Source organism: Odontesthes bonariensis, chromosome 11 (genome assembly GCF_027942865.1).
Source record: "Odontesthes bonariensis isolate fOdoBon6 chromosome 11, fOdoBon6.hap1, whole genome shotgun sequence".
In the NCBI taxonomy this organism is placed as follows: Eukaryota; Metazoa; Chordata; class Actinopteri; order Atheriniformes; family Atherinopsidae; genus Odontesthes; species Odontesthes bonariensis.
In genome coordinates this window covers 17,545,607-17,563,474 of record NC_134516.1, presented here as the reverse complement: position 1 = coordinate 17,563,474, position 17,868 = coordinate 17,545,607, and the positions used below count along the sequence as shown (strand labels likewise).

Sequence of the window (17,868 nt, the reverse complement as noted above, 5' to 3'; positions counted from 1 at the left end):
GTCATGCCCTCTCGTACCTTATGTGTTTATTGGAGAGACCCGCCCTCTCATATCAGATACGCATCAGCATGTCAGCGGGAGGGATACCGAGAGTCATCGTCTTCGGCTTTCATAATTTCAACATTGACAGCAAAAGACGGAAGTGTACAGCGCGGCTACTTTTTCCGGCTCCATGCCGAAAATGTCCACCACCGCAGCACGCTGTACATTCCTCGCCTCATCCCAGATGTGTAATGTGTTCACAGCCCAAGTCTCGAGAACCTGCTTTCTCAAAAAAAATCCAGGAGTTCATTAGACACCTTGACCAAGAGCTGCTGTCCCGTGCTGAGCAGCTCCAGAGTTTACCGGCCAGCTCCCAGAATGCCTCGAAGTCCGCCGCGTCCATGTTTGGTCAGATGAAAACACTTAGCTTGGTTCGGCATGAAGACGTGGCGTGAATGTGCAAGGATCTGACCCCGTGCATGGGGAAATCTGGAAACTAAATACTGTGGAGGGTGATTGGTGAGTGCAGCTGATGGGGTAAACACAGGTGAGGGAAGTGAAGCTGATGGCAGGGCAGGAGAAAGACTGAGGTGGCATAGCATGGCAAAAACTAAAAACAAGACCTAATGCTAAAACTTAACAAAACTAAGACATGAAAAACTAAAACATGGTAAAACTAAGAACTTAAACAGACACTAAAAACGTTGCAAAAACCCACAGACATGACATTTTTCTAAGAACAATAAGTTAAGAATCTGTTTTTTGTTGTGTGTTTAGAGCTCTCTGTGTCTCAAGATGATACAGATCAAACATACTGATGTTTCTGATGCTCTATACTGTAGTATGTTTTTACTTTCAGATGATTTTATGTTTGCCTTTTTTCTTGTTAGGCAAATAAAAGACTAAACTAGTGGCAGAAGTGAGGCAGAAGTGACCCTGTTTAGATTGAAAGCCAACAATAAATAATTTTATTGAGTCATTTCTGTTTTGTTTGATTCCATTATGTATTTTACTGATGACCAATAACTACAATCCAAATCCAAATTATTGTCATATTTTTTAGACAGGTTGGACACATTGGACAATGATGTTTACTGACAGTTACTTATATCTTGTCTTTTCACTTTATTAAGATCAGGTTCTGTGGGTAAAATTGCAATAATAAGGTGACTTGACTTGGACTTGACTTGACCTGTTACAGGACTTCACTTGACTTGCCCAAGAAAAAATGACTTGGGACTTGTACATGTGTGACTTGGTCCCATCTTCAGAGATCAATCTGTGCAGAAGTTCATGTGATCAACGACACGTCTGGCCTTTGTTTTGTCTAATCAAATGGTCCAAGGAACTTGTGCTTCTTTCCAGGTTAACTTTCAGCAACCCTGAGTCAATAATGTTATCATTGTCAGCAGGACTCGAACATGCGCGGGGAGACCCCAATGGATTTCTAATCCATCGTCTTAACCTCTCGGCCACGACAACGACATACATTCGTGTTCACCTTTGACATTCAACGGTTACAGATTATCATTTTCATGAAGGACTTCAACTCCTGAGACAGACCTAAGTTGTGGTGATCAAGAAAAAGATTGTTTTTTGTTTGTTAGAAATTGTCAGTCTTCGAAATGGGTCCGAGGAAGGAGCTGTCTCTTCAGAGATCAATCTGTGCAGAAGTTCATGTGATCAACGACACGTCTGGCCATAGTTTTGTTTAATCAAATGGTCCAAGGAACTTGTGCTTCTTTCCAGGTTAACTTTTAGCAACCCTTAGTCAATAATGTTATCGTTGTCGGCAGGACTCGAACCTGCGCGGGGAGACCCCAATGGATTTCTAATCCATCGCCTTAACCTCTCGGCCATGACAACGACATATACTCCTTTGACATTCAACGGTTACAAATCATCATTTTCATGAAGGACTTCAACTCCGGAGACAGACCTAAGTTATGGATATCAAGAAAAAGCTTATTTTTTGTTTGTTAGAATTGGTCAGTATTCAGAACGGGTCCTAGCAAGGAGCTGTGTCTTCAGAGATCAATCTGTGCAGGAGTTCATGTGATCAATGACACGTCTGGCCTTTGTTTTGTTTAATCAAATGGTCCAAGGAACTTGTGCTTCTTTCCAGGTTAACTTTCAGCAGCCCTGAGTCAATAAAGTTATCGTTGTCGGCAGGACTCGAACCTGCGCGGGGAGACCCCAATGGATTTCTAATCCATCGCCTTAACCTCTCGGCCACGACAACGACATATACTCCTTTGACATTCAACAGTTACAAATCATCATTTTCATGAAGGACTTCAACTCCAGAGACAGACCTAAGTTATGGATATCAAGAAAAAGATTATTTTTTGTTTGTTAGAAATGGTCAGTCTTCGAAACGGGTCCGAGGAAGGAGCTGTCTCTTCAGAGATCAATCTTTGCAGAAGTTCATGTGATCAATGACACGTCTGGCCTTTGTTTTGTTTAATCAAATGGTCCAAGGAACTTGTGCTTCTTTCCAGGTTAACTTTCAGCAACCCATCGCCTTAACCTCTCGGCCACGACAACGACATACATGTGTGTTCACCTTTGACATTCAACGGTTACAAATCATCATTTTCATGAAGGACTTCAACTCCTGAGACAGACCTAAGTTATGGATATCAAGAAAAAGCTTATTTTTTGTTTGTTAGAATTGGTCAGTATTCAGAACGGGTCCTAGCAAGGAGCTGTGTCTTCAGAGATCAATCTGTGCAGGAGTTCATGTGATCAATGACACGTCTGGCCATAGTTTTGTTGAAATGAATGGTCCAAGGAACTTGTGCTTCTTTCCAGGTTAACTTTCAGCAACCCTGAGTCAATAATGTTATCGTTGTCGGCAGGACTCGAACCTGCGCGGGGAGACCCCAATGGATTTCTAATCCATCGCCTTAATATCTCGGCCACGACAACGACATACATGTGTGTTCACCTTTGACATTCAACGGTTACAAATCATCATTTTCATGAAGGACTTCAACTCCGGAGACAGACCTAAGTTATGGATATCAAGAAAAAGATTATTTTTTGTTTGAATTGGTCAGTCTCCGAAATGGGTCCGAGGAAGGAGCTGTCTCTTCAGAGATCAATCTGTGCAGTAGTTCATGTGATCAACGACACGTCTGCCCTTTGTTTTGTTCAATCAAATTGTCTTAGGAACTTGTGCTTCTTTCCAGGGGCCCGTTGCACAAAAGTAGGATAAGGGATTAAGCCGGGATATGTTGGCGATCCTGGATCAACTTATCCGTGATCCGGTTGCACAAAAGTGGGATAGAGGGAAGTGGGATATGTTCAGACGTAAGTTACCATGGAGATTTATTCTGTGAAGCTAGCCTGCTCCAGACCAGGCTAAGTTCCAGGATCTATTTAATCTCATTCCTTATCTCAGTCAGCGGTCGCCACAAATGGAAACCAATATTTATTCCACTGCCTAGAACATATTGTTAAAACATTTAACTATACCCACTATCATTATTGAAACATTTGTGATCATTTAAGATAACTGATGATTTTAGATGAACCACTAGATAATTTAGTTTCCCACTGACTACACATAAAGTACGTCACCATATAAATATAAATACACATCAGAGCGTACCATGATGTTCCTTTATTGAACAAGGATGAATCAAAGCAAGTAAACCATCAGCTCCTTTCAAAACTGAAGTCACACAGTGCTCTACAAGACAAAAAGCACAGAATCAAAGCATGCAGCTTGAGACAAACTGTTTGTAAAAATGGGCTATACAATTAAAATTGCCTTGCCTATACAGCCCAAAAACCTAACAAAAATTCCTCTGCCATTGCAGGCCCAACTTAAATAAACATGCAATATTAATTAAAATAATTTAACACATATTGGTCTCCGACCAGCCGACCAGTCCCAGAATGTCCCAGTCTATGAGAGCTGGCACTCTGGGGGCCCTCTCCTTTCTCAGGCAGGCCACATTGTGGAGGACAGCACAGGCCACAATGATATCACATGCCCTGTCTGGGCTGACTCTCAGGTGGTTCAGACACTGAAAACGTGCCTTCAGTAGGCCAAATGAAATTTCTATCCGGGCCCTTGTTCTGGCATGGGCATGGTTGTATGCCAGTTGCAAATGGAGTGAGCAGAAAAGGCTGGCAGGCATACCCTCTGTCACCCAGCAATACACCCAGGAATTCATCTGTGAATACAAAATGTTACCATCACAACCTCATAAGTAGTGACATTCTTAACACAGCCATTATGTTAAAAGTGGTTGTCAATAGAGGTTCTGTGGCTCACCTTGTGATAGGCGCCGATAGATCTGAGTTCCGAAACACTCAGGAGTCGTGGACCGAGCCGGGCCACTTTGCCACAACATTACTGATCAAATAGTTAGCATTGCAGACCATCTGAAATGATAAGATGTTAAACCAATGAATGCACAGTACAGGCAATGTGTGGGCAGGCACATTCTTAATAAAAAGTACACTTGTTAAGTATTTGTCAGGGGACTTACCATTCTGCAGGATGTTCTTATATTTTACTTTGACTTGCTGCCATGTCCGTTTTGGCCCAGTCATGTTAAATCTACACACACACACACACACACACAATGAAACAGTGGAGGAGCATGGAGTTACATTTAGATAGTTTCACTCACATGCAGTCAATTTCAACTTATTTATAATCAAAGTAGGCTACAAATAGCTTTTCAAATATCGCCACCTTCCTAAAATAATCGCATAAGTCATTTTTTCAGGAAACACAAAAAAACTCCCCCCAAAAGTTAAATTATAGCATAAAATAATAATTTCAGTCAGTAAGTATGTATCAAAGGATGCTTGACATAAGAACACTTATTGTTTTTCATAAAAACTAAGATTAAATAAATGACTTAGGCATTTTTTGGACCACACCTTTGATGCCAAAAAATGACTTGGGCGATTATTTTAGGAAGGTGACGATATGTTAATTAACATTTTATTTGGATTGTAGCCTAATTGTGATAGTTTCAGTGGAGTGGTGAGTGTGTATTTGTGCACTACTTACGCATTCAGGCGGTCAGCAATGGTTTGCCACGCTTGCTCCCTTTGTTTTTTGACTGTGGCAGTATTTCCTTTTTGTTTTATTTTCTCCTTCACCTCTTCATAGGTTTCCATGTATAATTCTTGCTCCGCTGGGGAGAAATACGCCGCCCTTGTTGCCATGGTGAATCAGTGAATCTATGATCGATCGTGGGGTCTATTTAAGCAAGCCGGGTGCAGCACTTATCCGGGATCGGTTTCACCTGGCTTAATGAATCCGTGTCTGCTCATCCTGGCTTGGCCTTTGTGCAACCAACTAAGCCTGGGCGCCCATGTTTTGGATTCCTTGAACCTGGCTAAGTAACTCATCCTGGATGTCTAAATCCTACTTTTGTGCAACGGGCCCCAGGTTAACTTTTCGCAACCCTGGGTCAATAATGTTATCGTTGTCAGCAGGACTCGAACATGCGTGGGGAGACCCCAATGGATTTCTAATCCATCGCCTTAACCTCTCGGCCACGACAACGACATACACTCCTTTGACATTCAACAGTTACAAATCATCATTTTCATGAAGGACTTCAACTCCTGAGACAGACCTAAGTTATGGATATCAAGAAAAAGATTGTTTTTTGTTTGTTAGAATTTGTCAGTCTTCGAAATGGGTCCTAGCAAGGAGCTGTGTCTTCAGAGATCAATCTGTGCAGGAGTTCATGTGATCAACGACACGTCTGGCCTTTGTTTTGTTTAATCAAATGGTCCAAGGAACTTGTGCTTCTTTCTAGGTTAACTTTTAGCAACCCTGAGTCAATAATGTTATCGTTGTCGAAAGGACTCGAACCTGCACGGGGAGACCCCAATGGATTTCTAATCCATCGCCTTAACCTCTAGGCCACGACAACGACATATACTCCTTTGACATTCAACAGTTACAAATCATCATTTTCATGAAGGACTTCAACTCCAGAGACAGACCTAAGTTATGGCGATCAAGAAAAAGATTATTTTTTGTTTGAATTGGTCAGTCTTCGAAATGGGTCCAAGGAAGGAGCTGTCTCTTCAGAGATCAATCTGTGCAGAATGTTATCGTTGTCGGCAGGACTCGAACATGCGCGGGGAGACCCCAATGGATTTCTAATCCATCGCCTAAACCTCTCGGCCACAACAACGACATACATGTGTGTTCACCTTTGACATTCAACGGTTACAGATTATCATTTTCATGAAGGACTTCAACTCCTGAGACAGACCTAAGTTGTGGTGATCAAGAAAAAGATTGTTTTTTGTTTGTTAGAAATTGTCAGTCTTCGAAATGGGTCCGAGGAAGGAGCTGTCTCTTCAGAGATCAATCTGTGCAGAAGTTCATGTGATCAACGACACGTCTGGCCTTTGTTTTGTTTAATCAAATGGTCCAAGGAACTTGTGCTTCTTTCCAGGTTAACTTTTAGCAAATGGTCCAAGGAACTTGTGCTTCTTTCCAGGTTAACTTTTAGCAACCCTAATCTGCCTAAACAGTAACTGGGACTTTGATCTGAACATGATGGATGATTTTTTTTATTGTTGTTCCTGCGGGACACAAAAGGGCTTTAGAGAAGGAGTTTTTAAAGTTGTTAAAAAGGATTCTCTGTGACCTTGAGACTCTCGTGAAAAACCTCTGAGTACATTTGGAGAATATGTGACCTCGATGTTGTAACAGCATGTAAATCTCAAAAATGGCAACTCCAGCTGATTACCTAGTCATACCAAGTCATACCTGTTGTTTGTTCATAATAATTCTGTCCTGTAAAGTACTGCCCCAACAAGCAGCATTAGGGAAATATTCCATTATATAAGCTATATCGTTTAACAAGCTGCAAAATCCACATAATCAGTAAGGAGAGGAGCTGATGAAGCGCCTAAATGCTGTACTTTGATGGATGAATCATTGACTTTTGACAGATTTGACATCAAAAACCAGCAAAATTCCCTCTGTAACACTTTTTCATTTGGAAGAATCAGAAAACGATCATGTTAGGACTAAAATCCTCTCTCCAATTCCTCCTTAAGACGATTCTGTTTTGTCCTGCTGCTTTTATGAGGATGAACGACCCAAACTTGGCAGCCACACACAACAACACTCCAATAAATCAGACCTTCGTCCAGCAGTTTGCAACCTACAACTCTGCAGGAGGTGGAGCATGTCTTTAGAAAATTAATATTGTGACCAGCAAAAAGAGACTGGCATCAGATAATCAAAAAGAAAAGAAGATGCTTCTCCAAGTTTCAACATTTTTTCATTTATTTACTATCAAATGAAGCTGAAATTACTTCATTCCCGAAATATTCATTGTACTTCCCGCAGTAACTGGAGATTTTTATTACTTTAATGAAACAACTGGTGCTCTTATCTCTCTTTTTATAGTAGTTATGAGGCTGTAGCTGGAAGCGTCTGCTCCGCACTCGCAAGTCTGATGCTTGTGTTGTGGACAGGAGCCCCAGGAATTGGTTGCGTCTTGTACTCGGTGCTCTCATGTCCTTCTGATCCCTGAGTTCGTGTTTTGAGTGTTCATTTGAAACACAATCATCTGAGACTGCAGCAGTGCCCGCTGTCACTGCCGAACAGTATTAGCCTCCATCACAACAGCTGTTCTCACTTTTCCATGACGAGGAAACCAAACCACATCATCACGGGTCCACTTCACTAGTGGGAGCTGCTAGTTGGGTTTCAAGGGGAAAAAACTGAGCTCATCGTGACATAAGACTGGAGTCTTAGTAAGTTAACCTGCTGAGTTCTGGAAATAACTCTAAAATAATGTTGACTCCTTGGGAGGAATAAAGAGCTCAGCAGCTCTCTCATCCAGAGGATCTAGAAGCATGGATGTGTTTGGAACATAGCAGAGGGTGGATTCTTACTAAAGTCACGCTAACTGCCTTTTGCTCACTCTGAGATGTCAGGAGATGTGATGTGATGAAAACAATAAGAGAACTTGATTGGACTGGAATAGAGTATTGTTCTTTGTGGCATGTTGATGGGAACGACAAACTGAAACCTTTTGCAATCGCCTGAAGTGGCCGTAACGATGGCTTCTCAAGAAAAATGATGCGGCTCACATGTGGAAAGTCCAACAATGATCCTGGTGTCGGTGCTCAAAATGACATCGAGTGTGTAGCTGAACTTTGAGTCTTTCCAAAAAGCCTCCGCACAGACTGTGGCACAGAAAATGGACTGATGGCAGCACTTCATTGTTCCTTTAGATCAGCGCACGGAGATGCATTTGCAGGAGCCAGAAGTCACATGTATGGCACTTCAACATCTGAGCAGTGAAGTGAAAGCTGCTGGTCCTGCTTTGGCAAACGAAGGTTTTTATCTCATATTCATTCTTCATTGATTATCTGCTTCACATCACACTTTTGGATTTACTGTATATGACTGTGTTGATGAAGGCAATGCTCGCTTTTACTTGGTTGTTTTTTTTTTTTTATGTTGAATCAGTTTAGTCCCTGCTTCAGATTTTAAACGTCATCTACATAATAAACTACTTAAAACACAACAGGCCACGATACAGACGTAATCTACAGGAGGAAAGTGATTTATTTCCTTGGAATAAAATGTGTGTTTGCATACCAGGACACAGCTTTGGATCGATCTGTTTGGTGACTTGAGGGAGAGGCATCTGTTCAAAAGCAGCTACGAACACACGAGGCTGCTGCGATACAGCCGGCTGGGACCGCGACAGAAAGAACCGGACAAACACAAGCACCACTGGAACGCTCACGTTATCCGTCCTGTTCGGCAGTCTAATTGAACATCTGGATGAGCAGAGGTGATGTATCGTTTAAAGCAAAAACCACAGGATGACCTTTTATTACATCTACATGAAGCATTCATGGAAAATCATGGTTACATAAGTTTAACCTGAGGTTTGACTGAGGCTGTAAAAGCTCAGAACAGTTTATGTGTTTTTTATTATAAAAAAAATTACGTAGGTCAACAATAGTTTCTTCCTTGAAGCTGTCACTTTAAAATCAGTCATTACGTCTGAGAATTTACACTCATGCTTCAGTCAGGATCACTTCTGTTTTAATATTTATTTGATGGCGTATTTGAACTTTTATTATGTCGTCTTGTGGTGTCTCTGCATACAAGTCTTGTTAACTAAATCTGGCCAATCACTGGCCTGGAAGGCCAATAACATTTAAACTTCGAGTTTGAGAGAAAAACAAACCTCGGTCAATGTGTTGCTTAGTCAGTCTGGTTGTTTTTCTGTGGTTTCTTCCCAGATTCAGTGGGATGAACTGTGAATTACCAATATCTTCACAGACCCTGAGCAGCACCAGCAGTTACTGTTGGGGCCGATGACCTCCACAAAGTGGTTTGACACCATCTCTTCAGCGGCAGTCTGCTGTAGAGAACTACATCACTCTGAACAACAGGGCTGAACTTTGATCTTCATTTCACATTTAAACAAATAAACTCAACCAGTAACTGGGATGGCGAAACATGTTATTCTTATGCATTACCCTAGGCACAGAGGAACACCAGCACCTTGTAGAGTTTAAAAAGAGAAGACAGAACAGAGGACAAAAAAGCAAGTTTAAACAGGAGTTTAAAGCTAAGTGTTTAAAATCTCCAACCTGAACAAAAGCTTTTTCTTTTGGGACATTTCAAATGTTCATAGTTCAGTGTATCCCAGCCAGGACTCCAGGAGCAGCAGAACATCCAGAGTTCAAAACAAAGATACCATGCCATGATGCATTCAGGGTCCCTGCTATAGAAGTCCGACTACTGACAGCTGTTCTGAGAACAAGCTGGGGCCCAATAGGATTCCTGTATTAGTTAGTAAAAGAAGGAATCGAAAACAGTCAACCTGCTGGGTGAATTTATCTAATCTGTTAACGGTACCACGTACAACTCAGAATACATCAGAGACCAGTGTAAACTCCACAAAGCTAGCCTTACTTAATATTAGATCTGTCCAATAAGTCACTGTTAGTTAATGACTTCATCATTTCACACAATTTAGATTTTCTTTTTCTGACAGAAACATGGTTAACAGAGAGCACAAGTGCTACTGTTCTTACTGAAACAGCCCCCCCTAAAATTTTTGCAAAAAAGTTGCAAAATGACTCAATAGTAGGACACACACACAATGGGATATGGCAAAGAGTGTCTTCATTTAATGAGGGTTGAAAGTGAGAACACTGCAGGAATTGTCAGCATGTAAGTTAGCAGGCACACCGCAGTTGGGTCTGTGGCAGAGGAGAACAGGACACATGAAAAAACAGGCAAGGTTAGGTCAAAAGCAAGATCCAAAGTTTGAGGGCTTAAACACACTACCATACAAAGTAGATTAACAATCAGGCGATGAGTGGAAGGAGAGTCCAGGTTAAATACTGTGGTAGATGAATGATGATGGTCAGGTGTGCAGGAGAAACTGGGGCAGCCACGCTTGCTCATGGGAAGGTACACAGAGTTGCTGCTCACGCCCACAGACTAGAGGTGTCAAGTAACGAAGTACAAATACTTCGTTACTGTACTTAAGTACACTTTTTAGGTATCTCTACTTTACTCCATTACTTATTTTTCTGCCTACTTCTGACTTCTACTCATTACATTTTCACACAAGTATCTGTACTTTCTATTCCTTACATTTTTTGTTTTTGTTTTGAATGAATACCTCACGACCTACCTCTTGAATACTACCTCACGTGTAATTGAATTCCAATAAAGTTTGAGAAAGAACATGCTCCTTGAGTGACTTTGTCTTTGACAGTAATGGTTTTATGATTGTTGTCTTGGGCCACATGTAGAACTATTCAGTTTTCAAATTAAGCTTGCAATTCATATAGTGGCATCTACCTTTTTTTGTGTGTGTGTGTGTGTGTTTTTTTTAATAAAAAAAACATTTTTATTTAAAGGTTACTTTATACTTTTATACTTTAACGAACATCCAAGAGATTCTTCACAGTGTAGGCCGGTTGGTTGTCAATGAGCTGCGTCGGTGGTGGGGAATTAGATGGAAGACACAGGGGGCTGGTGGAAACAGGCTTCAATTGGGACACATGGAACACATTGTGAACCTTCATAGTTTTGGGCAACTCCAGGCAAACAGAAATGAGACCGATGATCTTGAAGGGTCCAATGAACCTTTGAGAGAGTTTCTTGGACTCATACTTTAAGGGAATGTTCTTAGCAGAGAGCCAAACTGACTGACCTGGGTGGAACTCAGGGGCCGGTATGCGTTGTCGATCTGCCAGGCGTTTATTTCGGTCAGCAGTCCTAAGTAAGATGGTGTAGCAGTCACAGTGCCGTGTGGATTAAGAGTTTTTCAAACTTTGACAAAACCAACATTCCTGTGGGGGATGTTTACGTATGTGGATATAAACCAGATCTTCATTTTCTTTCCACAAAGGAAAAAGAGACAGAAACTGCCTAATTTACGTTCACCTTCTACCCTCTTAAGAGCTTTTGGGAGTGAAAAAAATAAGCAACAGACACTTGCAATAAAAATTGGGATAGACTCTAACGAACAAAGAACTCACTCTTGGAAAAGTGGGACACTTACTTTCTTATCTGGACCATAACTCGAAAGTTGACACTTTAACACCCCTTTTCACCAGCAAACCGACCAGATGGCTACATACGAACTGAGAAGACTTCATAAGACTCACTTTTAGTCGAATCTTAAAACTATATTAAATGTGTTTGATAACCGTGTACAATTTCTTTCAGGTTTCCAGCTTGATCACAAGACGCATATAGAGACAATTTGTACGATTCTGGCTTAAATATTGACAAAGAACTGATCTTGGTTGGAAATGCCCAACCTGCCTGATGGAACCACATTGCCCCCTAGTGGTCTGCAGTGTTGATTAGTTGAACATTTAAATCCCAGAGGACTCAGTAAAATGGACAATATATGCAACTAGTAACTTCTAACATGTCCCTTCGGTATCTATTTGGTATTTGTTTGGTGTCCCCATTGTTAACACAGAAAATTAACATTGTGTGGTTCACTATTCATATGTCACGATTTCATAGATATTCATCTGAATTTTGAAAGTCATAATTGTCTTTATCATGTGTGTTATTTTGATGTCTTTTATATTACAAGTCCATGTTATATCTTTAATCTGCATATCTTAACAAGATGTGGTGTTTTCAGAATCACCGAGACAAATGTTCTATGAGATGGGAGTAATGGAGAAATAAGAGTTCTCTTTGTCTAAATCCAGAAATCCCCATATAGCACAGATCACCTTACACAGACATGCACACAGTTCAAGCATGTCATTGGCTGAAAAAGTAGTGTAAGCCCCGCCTCCGAGAGTCAAAACCCGGAACCCGCGAAAAACACTGGCTCTCTAGTTCTCTCGTTTTGCTGGCTCGCTTCAGGCGTCTGCTCCCTTGCTTCTTGCCTCTTGTTCCAGAAGGGTTCCAACCCAGAGTTTCAGAAGGAGATTTGAGCAGAGAACAGCTGCTCAGAGAGTTTTGGAGATGGTTTAAGCAGAAGAGAAGAGCTCACCAGAGTTTGGGAGTTTTCCCATAATCTCAGGAGAGAACGGAACGACGTGAGGATAACGATGCAGCGGACGACCGGAGGAGACCCTCCAGAACCCAGTGAGACCCCGGAGACGAGAAAGAAAGACCCGAACAAAGAAACAGATTGAAATACTCTGAAGATGCACGTTTTACGTGTTTTTGTTCGTCCCTCGCCATCCACGTCCTTCTACGTCGCACGTCCTAACCTCCGCTGTTTCACGCCATCATCACCTTTTCCTACCAAGAAAGCCAACTCCAAGCAACCTTTTATTAATCTTCTGTGAACTTAAGTTCACTTCATCAAAGAAGCAACTGAGAAGTCCGCTAAAGTCAGCCACCACAGCCAGGAAGGCCCAGAGAGCGGAAGAGAAATCCCCTCGGACCCCGCGTGGCCGCTGCCGTGTTCCGAACCGACTAAACAGAACTTCAGCACAGTAAGACCGACCCGTTTTCACCTTAAAGTGGGTTTGATGGATGTCTCGAGGTTTTCACAGAATGATACATTAATCCGAAATGTCAGTATTTAGCGTCAAATTGTCAGCCAACCTGAACTATTTGAATACATCCAGTATCTCCCCATTCCCCATATTTTATTTTATATTCACTAAGTGTTTTATATAATCACCCATATTCCATGCATCTCCTGTTTGTTTAAAGGTTCATGTCTAAGATCATATCATTGTAATAAACAGCTCATATATCTATATATATATGTTATAATCACAGATTGTGTCGTATGCTTTCTTTACGTAATGTCTGTCCAACCAAACGAGAACTTCACGAAAGTAGCGAGATATGAGACTGAATATTAATTGAAAGATTAATTTAACATACCAGGATCGTAAGATTTCGAACAGTTTTCCTACCTGACTGTGACTTAAATTAAGTCAAAACCTAGGTAGGTGGTGCCCTGAATTCGAGGTAAGGTTTATTTGAGACTGTAAGAACATCTCATAAATCCTTATATTTAATACGTATATAAATACCCAATAACGCTACAATGGCCTTGGTGTCTCTCCAAATCTTACGGCAGCGCCTCATGAGATGTTGGACGGAGGAAACAAGGGAGTCAGATTCCAGGGCTGGAAACAGAGGGGGTTGATATCCTAAGGATACTTCAAAAGGAAAGAAGTTTGTTGTTCGGAAGAGGTCATAGAGTTGTTGTGAGCATATTCAATCCATGATAATCGAGAGCTCCAAGTAGAAGGATTAGATAACACGACACAGCGAAGGGCGGCTCCTGGTTCATGCGCTCAGTCTGGCCATTAGTCTGGGGGTGAAAACCTGTCGTGTTTTATTTGGCAGCTCATTCATGCTCGAATTATTTTCTTAGCCACCTCACAGCCGTGGGTAAACTTCCGCTCAGCAGTTGAATCTGACTTCGTTTCGGTGGTGGAGTAATATCAACGAACATCCAGTCTTCAATAGAACTCAATGGGATTTACAAAATGTCAAATAAAACACGACAGAAGCAACTTTTCGCAACGAAATTTGATATGGATTACCGGTGCACACCAGTAACCACTCCGGTGAGTTGATGATTTTGAAAACGGACGTTTATGGTGCTTATACGGACCTTTTTGGACATGCACATGACTTGCCATTCTGAAGCAGGTTGAGAAGAATCAAAATTAGGCAAATACCGGAGACAGCAGTAAACATCAAAAAAGCGGTGAGGGGGGTTCTAAAACATTGCAGACGTCTCAGAAAAGAGGCTTAATGTTGAAAATACCGCAGTTCCCCTTTAATGGATGTAGAATTATATACTTAACAAAAAAGTGTGAAACAACTGAACATATGTGTTATATTCTAGGTTCTTCAAAGTAGCCACCTTTTGCTTTGATTACTGCTTCGCACACTCTTGGCATTCTCTTGATGAGCTTCGAGAGGTAGTCACCTGAAATGGTCTTTCAACAGTCTTGAAGGAGTTCCCAGAGATGCTTAGCACTTGTTGGCCCTTTTGCCTTCACTCTGCGGTCACCCCAAACCATCTCGATTGGGCTCAGGTCTGGTGACTGTGGAGGCCAGGTCATCTGACGCAGCACCCCATCACTCTCCTTCTTGGTCAAATAGCCCTTACACAGCCTGGAGGCGTGTTTGGGGTCATTGTCCTTTTGGAAAATAAATGATGGTCCAACAAAATGCAAACCGAATGGAATAGCATGCTGCTGCAAGATGCTGTGGTAGCCATGCTGGTTCAGTATGCCTTCAATTTTGAATAAATCCCCAACAGTGTCCCCAGCAAAGCACCCCCACACCATCACACCTCCTCCTCCATGCTTCACGGTGGGAACCAGGCATGTAGAGTCCATCCGTTCACCTTTTCTGCGTCGCACAAAGACACGGTGGTTGGAACCAAAGATCTCAAATTTGGACTCATCAGACCAAAGCACAGATTTCCACTGGTCTAATGTCCATTCCTTGTGTTCTTTAGCCCAAACAAGTCTCTTCTGCTTGTTGCCTATCCTTCGGAGTGGTTTCCTAGCAACTATTCCACCATGAAGGCCTGATTCACACAGTCTCCTCTTAACAGTTGTTCTAGAGATGTGTCTGCTGCTAGAACTCTGTGTGGCATTGACATGGTCTCTAATCTGAGCTGCTGTTAACCTGAGGCTGGTAACTCGGATGAACTTATCCTCCGCAGCAGAGGTGACTCTTGGTCTTCCTTTCCTGGGGCGGGCCTCATGTGAGCCAGTTTCTTTGTAGCACTTGATGGTTTTTGCGACTGCACTTGGGGACACTTTCAAAGTTTTCCCAATTTTTCGGACTGACTGACCTTCATTTCTTAAAATAATGATGGCCACTCGTTTTTCTTTACTTAGCTGCTTTTTCTTGCCATAATACAAATTCTAACAGTCTATTCAGTAGGACTATCAGCTGTGTATCCACCTGACTTCTGCACAACACAACTGATGGTCCCAACCCCATTTATAAGGCAAGAAATCCCACTTAGTAAACCTGACAGGGCACACCTGTGTAGTGAAAACCGTTTCAGGTGACTACCTCTTGAAGCTCTTCAAGATGTAGTGAGTGTGTGCAAAGCAGTAATCACAGTAAAAGGTGGCTACTTTGAAGAAACTAGAATATAAGGCGTATTTTCAGTTGTTTTACACTTTTTTGTTAAGTACATAATTCCACATGTGTTAATTCATAGTTTTGATGCCTTCAGTGTGAATCTACAATTCAATAGTCATGAAAAGAAAGGAAACTCATTGAATGAGAAGGTGTGTCCAAACTTTTGGTCTGTACTGTATATAATAATAATAATAATATACTTTTCCAAAATGTACCAAAAGTACATCTATAAAAATTCAACTCAAAATCACGCCACTAAATGACAAATGTAATTTCTATCCGGGCCCTTGTTCTGGCATGGGCATGGTTGTATGCCAGTTGTGCCTCCAGAGGGTCTGCAAATGGAGTGAGCAGAAAAGGCTGGCAGGCATACCCTCTGTCACCCAGCAATACACCCAGGAATTCACCTGTGAATACAAAATGTTACCATCACAACCTCATAAGTAGTGACATTCTTAACACAGCCATGATGTTAAAAGTGGTTATCAATAGAGGTTCTGTGGCTCACCTTGTGATAGGCTCCGATAGATCTGAGTTCCGAAACACTCGGGTCGACAACAAAGTATATGCTATATTCTACATGTTTTTTTTTTTATGAATTTTTATGTTGTAGAGTTGTGAAATTATTTTATCAATGGAGAAATTGAGCAGCCTTGCTTTGTTGTCTACAGTAGTAGATCAACCCTCATCTTACTTTGAAGCTCCCAGCTCCCAGAAGTGACGTCGACGCAGCTTTAGCAGCAGAGAAGCTATCAGGCTTGTGTTGATGATAATAATAAACTCCTGGACTATTTTCAAACTTCCAAATGCATCGTTTTGTGAGTACAGACCATATTTGTACTACTGTAGAAGTTTGGTGTCATGGCATGTGATTTTAGTGTGGTAATTTTGGAGATACTGCCAGGATCCATTAGCGCTTGTACTAAGCTATTCGGGATAACTCGGTAACTCAGCTGATGTTCAGCCAAGATCAAAAAAACTGCGGGTGGGCTACTTGGCTGGATGTCACGGTTCAAATGACCCCAGGTTGAATCTACTCAGGAGTATCGCTTTAATTAACATTTTATTTGGATTGTAGCCTAATTGTGATAGTTTCAGTGGAGTGGTGAGTGTGTATTTGTGCACTACTTACGCATTCAGGCGGCCAGCAATGGTTTAACACGCTTGCTCCCTTTGTTTTTTTAACTGTGGCAGTATTTCCTTTTTGTTTTATTTTCTCCTTCACCTCTTCATATGCTTCCATTAATAGTTCTTGCTCCGCTGGGGAGAAATACGCCGCCCTTGTTGCCATGGTGAATCAGTGAATCTATGATCGATCGTGGGGTCTATTTAAGAAAGCCGTGTGCAGCACTTATCCAGGATCGCTTTCACCTGGCTTAATGAATCCGTGTCTGCTCATCCTGGATTAGCCTTTGTGCAACCAACTAAGCCCGGGCGCCCATGTTTTGGATTCCTTGAACCTGGCTAAGTAATTCATCCTGGATGTCTAAATCCTACTTTTGTGCAATGGGCCCCAAGCTTAGGACAAAGGCGAGAGTGATGCACTATGGTCGGACAGATACAACTCACTGGCACAAGACAGGGGGAGACGCAGACTCTTAAGCACGCCGGGATAGTGGGGAACAGGTGGAATCATTCATACCAATCAGACTGGAGCACGAGAGGAAGAGCAAGTGACCTGAAACGAGAGGGAAGTTAATCTTTCAAAATAAAACAGGAAATGACGAAACAATACATGAGACGAGACAAAAACCAGCTTGACCTCACCGCGGTGTGACAGACTGCAAACACACTGAATGACAGAACTGACTCCAGCCAGTAAGTTTACCAGTGGACCAATTAAGGTTGGGGTTATGTTTATTTAACCAGGGGTGGCCAAGGACTATGGGTGTGTTAGGCGCTTAAAAAACAAAGAACTGAATGTCCTCATGGTGATTACCTGAAATAATGAGGTGCACAGAATGGGTTTGGTGGGTTACTTGTGCGATGATCATTCCATTTAACGCAAATGCTGGTATAGGCGTTGGGAGAGGTTCAATGGGGATCTTTAATTGAGAAACCAGATGGGTATCCAGGAAACTTTGCCCCGCCCCAGAATCAATGAGTGCTTAAAAACATTTATTTTCTCATGTGTCTATGCATGAAATCTGCAAGGTATCTTTTAATTTATCTAGACTGTTGCTTGTTTTTAATCATTTTAATTATTTTATTTGTTTCTCTTTATGTTCTTTTATGTATTCTTAATGCTTTTTCCACTCCCCGCTGCAATGCTTTGA

At 41.7% G+C, this 17,868-nt stretch overlaps 3 non-coding genes across 3 annotated transcripts; all 3 read right to left on the bottom strand.

Annotated features, from left to right (window-relative positions):
• Positions 1 to 1,766: 1,766 nt before the first annotated feature.
• On the bottom strand, positions 1,767 to 1,848 carry trnas-aga (transfer RNA serine (anticodon AGA)). Its single transcript has one exon. It is a non-coding gene; the product is annotated as a tRNA-Ser (tRNA).
• Positions 1,849 to 2,142: 294 nt separating this feature from the next.
• Positions 2,143 to 2,224, bottom strand: trnas-aga (transfer RNA serine (anticodon AGA)). Its single transcript has one exon. It is a non-coding gene; the product is annotated as a tRNA-Ser (tRNA).
• Positions 2,225 to 2,831: 607 nt separating this feature from the next.
• On the bottom strand, positions 2,832 to 2,913 carry trnas-aga (transfer RNA serine (anticodon AGA)). Its single transcript has one exon. It is a non-coding gene; the product is annotated as a tRNA-Ser (tRNA).
• Positions 2,914 to 17,868: the final 14,955 nt, after the last annotated feature.